The 6,909-nt window shown below is 35.3% G+C and overlaps 1 pseudogene; it reads right to left on the bottom strand.

The window, feature by feature from the left end:
• Nucleotides 1–367: 367 nt before the first annotated feature.
• LOC143645977 (olfactory receptor 5AP2-like) lies at nt 368–1,313 on the bottom strand (annotated as a pseudogene).
• Between the last annotated feature and the right edge of the window lie 5,596 nt (nt 1,314–6,909).

The following is a 6,909-nucleotide window of genomic DNA, read 5'->3' as shown; positions in this document are numbered from 1 at the left end:
GTAACTTAAATACAACTCTGACAATTCCAAATGTTTTGATATTTTATTGGACCCAGCCCAACCTATATTCATTCATCAGATAGGCCTATATATATATTCTGTTGATTAGCCTCCTAGCATCTTAAATATACCTATTTATATATTTAATATAAATAATATAAATTTATATAATTATATATTTAATATAAATTTATTAAATTTATATATTTAATATAAATATAAATATATATTATATATATATTTAAGATGCTAGGAGGCTAATCAACAGAATAAATGTTAAATCCTTTATCTTAACAGAAGTAAAAAACTTCATTAGAGTACAAAATTAATAAGAAACTGTGATTTCTTATACATAACAGAATAAGCTTTAGAGTATGTGTTTCTGTAAAATTGTCTTTAGGGTTTCTTTCACATCTTTATTTTTCAAACTTCAGATGAGAAGATTTAGCAAAGGGATGACCACCATGTAAAAGACAGAGACAACCTTATCCTGCTCCACTGAGTAGCTAGAGGTAAGGCACAAGTGCATGAAGAGAATTGTCCCAAAGAATCTGGTGACAGTCATAAGGTGGAAGGCACAAGTGGAGAAGGCATTTTGCCTTCACTCTAATGAAGGCATCCTCAAGATGGCAATGAGGATGCATAGGTAAGATGTGAGGAGTTTCATAACACAGCTGATCACATTAAAACTGGAGAAAGCTATGATGGCAATGCCATTGATGTGGTCATCACAGCAAGAAAGTTTGAGCAGAGGTAGGAATGGTCACGGTAGAAATGGTTGATCCTATTAGAGTTATAAAAGGGCAACCTGAAAATCATCAGATTTTATTTCCAAAGCCTGCTAGGAATGAGGTGGCCACTAGTAAGGTGCAAATTCTCTCAGACATGAGAGTGGGGTAGAGCAGGGGATTCCAAATGGCTGCAAAGTGATCATATGCCATCACGGCCAACAAAAAGCACTCAGTCTCAAGAAAGGAGCCCAAAAAGTAGAACTGGGCAGCACATCCATTGAAAGAAATGGCCTTATTCTCAGCTACGAGGTTCACTAGCATCTTAGGAATGACAGAAGAGGAGTAAGAGGCATCAACAAAGGAGAGGCTGCTGAGAAAGTAGTACATGGGGGTGTGGAGACAGGAATCAATCTTAATCAATGTGATCATTTCTAAATTACCCACCATCATTGCCATGTCCGTTGACAGAAACAATCCAAAGAAGATGGCTTGTAGATCTGAGTTCTCTGAGAGTCCTAAGAGGATAAATTCTCTTGCTTCTGCTTGATTCCTGCTTTGGGTCTCTTTCATATATCTGTTCATTTGAGCTGGGGTAAAAGAAAAGATAAAAGATGGAATTTGGTCAAATGAATGCATGAAAGTGCTATAAACAAAATTTTACAATATATACTTGTGCTGGTTTGAAAAGATTTATGTACCCTAGAAAAGCTATGTTTTAATCTTAGTCAATCTTGTGGGGGCAACCATTTCTTGAATCCCTATTCAACAGTGCAGGTTGAAATCTTTTGATTAAATTATGTCCATGGAGATGAGACTCACCCAGTTTTGGGTATTAACTTTTGAATAGAGGGAGATGTGACTCCATCCATTCCAGGTTGTTTTGATTAGTTTACTGGAATTCTTTAAAAGAGGAAGCATTTTGGAGAGAGTCCCTTTTTTGAGAATGATGAGAGCCAGAGCCCATGCAACCAGAGACCTTTTAAGATGAAGAAGGAATACACCCCTGGGAGAGCTTCATGAAGCAAGAGGCCTGAAGAGAAAGCTATCAGATGCCACCATGTTTGCCATGCACCTTTCCTGTTGAGAGAGGAATCCTGATGTTCATCAGCCTTCTTGAACCAAGGTATATTTCCCTAATGCCTTATGTTGGACATTTTTATAGCCTTCCTTTAATTGGGACTTTTTGCAGCCTTAGAACTGTAAACTAACAACCTATTAAATTTTCCATTTAAAAAAAGCCATTCCATTTCCATTGTATTGCATTCTGGCAGCTAGCAAATTAGAACAGATTTTGGTACCTGAGAAAGGGGTGCTACCACGGTTTGCAAATACCAAACATGTTGGTATTTACATTGCCTTAGATTGGACATTTTTATACCCTTGCTTTAGTTGGGATATCTTCACAGCCTGAGAACTTTAAACTAGCGATTTATTAAATTCTCCTTTTTAAAAAGCCATTCTGCATGGCTAAACAAACTGTGGTATATACATACGATGGAATATTATGCAGCTTTAAGACAGGATAAACTTATGAAGCATGTAATAACATGGATGGACCTAGAGAACATTATGCTGAGTGAGTCTAGCCAAAAACTAAAGGACAAATACTGTATGGTCTCACTGATGTGAACGGACATTCGAGAATAAACTTGGAATATGTCATTGGCAACAGAGTCCAGCAGGAGGTAGAAACAGGGTAAGATAATGGGTAATTGGAGCTGAAGAGATACAGACTGTGCAACAGGACTAGATACAAAAACTCAAAAATGGACAGCACAATAGTACCTAATTGTAAAGTAATCATGTTAAAACACTGAATGAAGCTGCATCTGAGCTATAGGTTTTTTTTTTACTATTATTATTACTTTTATTTTTTTCTCTATATTAACATTCTATATCTTTGTCTGTTGTGTTGCTAGTTCTTCTAAACCGATGCAAATGTACTAAGAAACGATGATCATGCATCTATGTGATGATGTTAAGAATTACTGATTGCATATGTAGAATGGTATGATTTCTAAATGTTGAGTTAATTTCTTTTTTTTCCGTTAATTAATAAAAAAAGCCAAAAAAAGCCATTCTGCTTGCAATATATTGCATTCTAGCAGCTAACAAACTAGAAAAATACTCATACAAATTCTAACAGAAGAGCATAAAGTGAAAAGTGTGCTAAACTTGACATCAAGTCACAAGCACTATTTCTGAGTACTACCTAATTTCCTTGAGCAAGTGCTTGAGTATCTATTAATCACAAACTGACATTCTCTCTGGCATTATCCATTTATTGAATAACAACAAGGACTTAAGATATGTCACCACTGCATTTAAAAAATAAATCAAGTGAAATATTAATGGATCTTTTAGATGTAAGTGCTAGAGAAAGATGATGGAGTGAATTCAGTCCACAGAATATTCCTTTGCAGTATTAACATAATTCATTAAAAAATTAAAGATTAAAAAAATTAATCAACAATGTCAAGGGAAAGAGCTGAATCTCTTAGGAAGTAAAAAAAATATATAAAAAAAGATGGAACTATGCAGCTATTATGATACCAAACCATCTCACCTTCCCAGAATCAGTATCTGTAGGAAAAAATATATTATTAAAACCCTGAGATCTTTCAATAAGTCAATATTTAGAGAACCTGAATGTAAGAGTGAATAGACACCCCAGAATAAAGTAATGGAATTTGTGAAGGTAGTGAAAACTCCTAACACCAAGGTTTCTAAGATCACAAAAGAAACAAGAAACACAACAGAAGCACTTGCAACTTTCTAGGCATCATATTGAATTGGGGAATAATTTAATTCCAGGTAAATCCAAATGGAAATAAGTTTCCTCCCTAATATAGAGTAATTATAACCCTGATACAGGAAGGAAAACAATCTCAGAATAGATGAAGAGTTTAGATCTTCAAGTGAAAGTGTGGGCATCAACTCCAGTGGAATTCCTCTCCACTTCCACTCCAGTCCCTCACCTCTTCCATGAACTCAGGCTATTGAACAGTAGTTAAAACTGTAGTAGATTGGCCCTCAAATTATAACACAGAAGTTAAGAAAAGGTGTTAAAAAATCGTTTATTACTCACAGCAAGAAGTCATTTTGTATTGTCTGAAATTGAAACAGGGGACCAAAGTTGATACCTTTGCTAATATTGGAGATAAAGGACCTAACAGACACAGCTGGGGAGAAAGGGGGGCAGTAACTGATTCCATTCTCCACAGAAATGTCTACATATGTTGTGTGCCACCTCGTGTCCACTGAGATAGGGGCTTGATAGACTCATCCACAACAAAAGCTAACATGTTCAGAGAGTACTGTAAGACTTCCAAAGAGCCCTTACACCCATTATCTTATATGAAAAATACCACAAATCAGTGAGGACAATGAGCAGGTATTATCTTAAGTTATATGAGGCTAGTGAAGTATGTAGATTTCTCAGTTAATCAGTGGGAAATCCTGGGCTAATGCATAGGTCTTCTTCTTATTATTAATTTTACATTTAAATTTTCAAAATTTACAAACACCTTATACTCACTGGACTGGTTTGAATCTGTTATGTACCCTAGAAAAGGCTATCTCCTTTCAATCCATTATTGTGGGGGTAGAACTTTTCAGTAGGTTGTTTCCATGGAGATGTGATCCACCCAAATCAAGGAGAATCTTAATCCTTTTACTTAGTCTTCAATGATGAGGAAAAAGACAGAAAACACAGAGAGATAGATATAGAGAGCAGAGAGTTGAGACCAAGTTATATATATAGAGAGAAACAACCTGGAGACACTAAAAGAAGATACACAGGACATAGAAATCTCAGAGAGATGTCTCTAGAGAAGCAAACAAGGACACATGAAGGCAATAGAACCCAGGACCAAAGGACCAGCAGACACCTTCCCATGTGACGGAGGAACATTGGAAGCCATCAGCCTTTCTTCATAGAAGGTATACTCCTATTGATGCAATAATTTGGACATTTTCATGGCCTTGGAACTGTAAATTTGTAACCTAATAAAACCCCTTTGAAAAAAAACAATCCATTTCTGATATATTGTATTTCAGCAGGTTTAACAAACCAAAACACCCACAAAGTAACAACTCATCCTTTCCTCTTCCTCTCATCCCCTGGAAACCTCAAATCTACTTTCTGTCTCTATGATAAATTTGCCTTTTTTAGATATTTCATATAAGTGAAATATTACAGTGTTTGTCTTCATGTGCCTTGGCTACTAGACTCAGTATTATGTTTTCAATGTTCTTCCATGCTGTAGCAGCATCAGAATGTCATTCCTTCTGATGTACATTGGGGTACATGTTTGAGCCCCTGCTTTCAAAATCTTTAGGTATGTACCTAGAAGTAGAATTTCTGGAACATACAATAATTCTATATTTAAGTGTACAAAGAACTGTCAAACTGCTTTCCACATTGTCTGCACCATTTTACATTCTCAAACACAGGCCTCCTTGTAGCAACTCATTTGCTATTCTGGAGCTTTATGTACCCCCAGAAAAAACATAGTCTTTATATTTAATCCATGCCTGTGAATGTGGATATATTGTAAGTAGGACTTTGGATGAGGCAACTTCAGATAAGATAGTCCCATCTCAATCAGTGTGTCTTAATCCTATTACTGGAGTTCTTTATAAGAGAATGAAATTAAGACAGAGAGAGATAAAGTCACAGGAAATAGGAAGCTGAAGGTCAATAGAGCCTGGAAGAGATAGGAGAGACCAGGAGATGCCACCTGGCCATGTGGCAGAGGATCCAAGACTCACAGGCAGCCAGTCTTCAAGGAGAAAGCATCACTTTGATTATGTCTTGATTTGGACACTTTCCCAGTATAAAGACTGGAAGCTAATAAATTCCCTTTATTTAATCTAATCCATTTCATGGTATTTGTTGGAGCAGCTTGGGAAATTAAATCATTGTTCCTATATTTCACTCACACAGTTATACAGCTTACTTCCTCTTTTTTGCTTTGTTGCTCAAATTTCAAAGAACATTATTATCAGAAAGAATGAAAAAGAAGTAATAGAAGCTTTTATCCCACCCCCAACCAGAAAAATTCCCAGAAATTATTATTCTGTCAGAAATAGTGAAAAGAATAGAATGCATCAGGCACATGCTAGACACAAAAAGAAGTTAGTGCTAAGTAACAACTGAAATGTACCAAAATGGGTTGAACATTTCTTATATCCCACAGGCACTGTGTTAAGAATTTGGCTTGCATTATTTTGTTTAAATCCTCTGGAATAGGCAGTGTTATTATCCCTTTTTGGCAGATGGGAAATGTGAGGTACAAAAATTCTAGGTATTTCATTCATCATATAAGATACCTAGAATAAGTAAATTCATAGAGACAAGAAGTAGATTACAGGCTATCAAGACCTGGGGTGAGTGATAATGATAACTTAATGTCATAATGATCAGAGTTCTATGAATACTCTGGAGTATATATAATTACAGAAAATACAACCACATATCTCCTGAAGTGAAAAAGCAATAGCAATTGTTGGTAATTGTCCTTTCTAGAACTTACATTGATTTAGCTCTGATATTAATGAAAAAAAACATTTTTTAATGTCTAGTGCTATTATTACACACATTCATCTCCCCGTATGTAATGTATCTTCTATTTTGATTTTGCAGTCAACTCTCTAACTGAAAGATTCCTTATCTGAATTTTCATTTTCTGTGTTTTGGAAAGTAGTAGTGGATTTTATTGAGATCTTTCTAAAGTATTTCAAAAAGTCTTAAAAATCATGTTATGTACAGACTACTTACATTTCTCTTAGTGTTTCACAAACTTCTAAGAATAAAAATGGACTGAGCATTTATTTAGCTTTTTTTTAGTTACCAAGTGCCCTTGGAATGTTGTTTCAATTGGGTGGTTCTGGGAATTAATAAGTGTGCGATATTTTTTTCCGTGTCAGAAAGTTTTATGGACAAGACCTTTTATATTGTCTACTTACCTCTTGTAACTGCTTGACTTTTCTTTTTTCCTTTTGCTTGTTCTTGTTCAATGCTTAAATTCACCAAAAAATGCAAAAGTGGGGAAAAAATCCTTGTTTTAGAGAACACACAACTGTAATTCTTCCAAGTTAAGTGGTTGACATTGTTAGGATGTACCTTAGAGGAGGCTGTTTATTATATAGATAGAAAAACCCAACCCTTTACAAC

This window comes from Tamandua tetradactyla, chromosome 9 (genome assembly GCF_023851605.1).
Source record: "Tamandua tetradactyla isolate mTamTet1 chromosome 9, mTamTet1.pri, whole genome shotgun sequence".
Lineage (NCBI taxonomy): Eukaryota > Metazoa > Chordata > Mammalia > Pilosa > Myrmecophagidae > Tamandua > Tamandua tetradactyla.
Note: the sequence above shows the minus strand (reverse complement) of the source record. Positions and strands in the feature narration are given on the sequence as shown.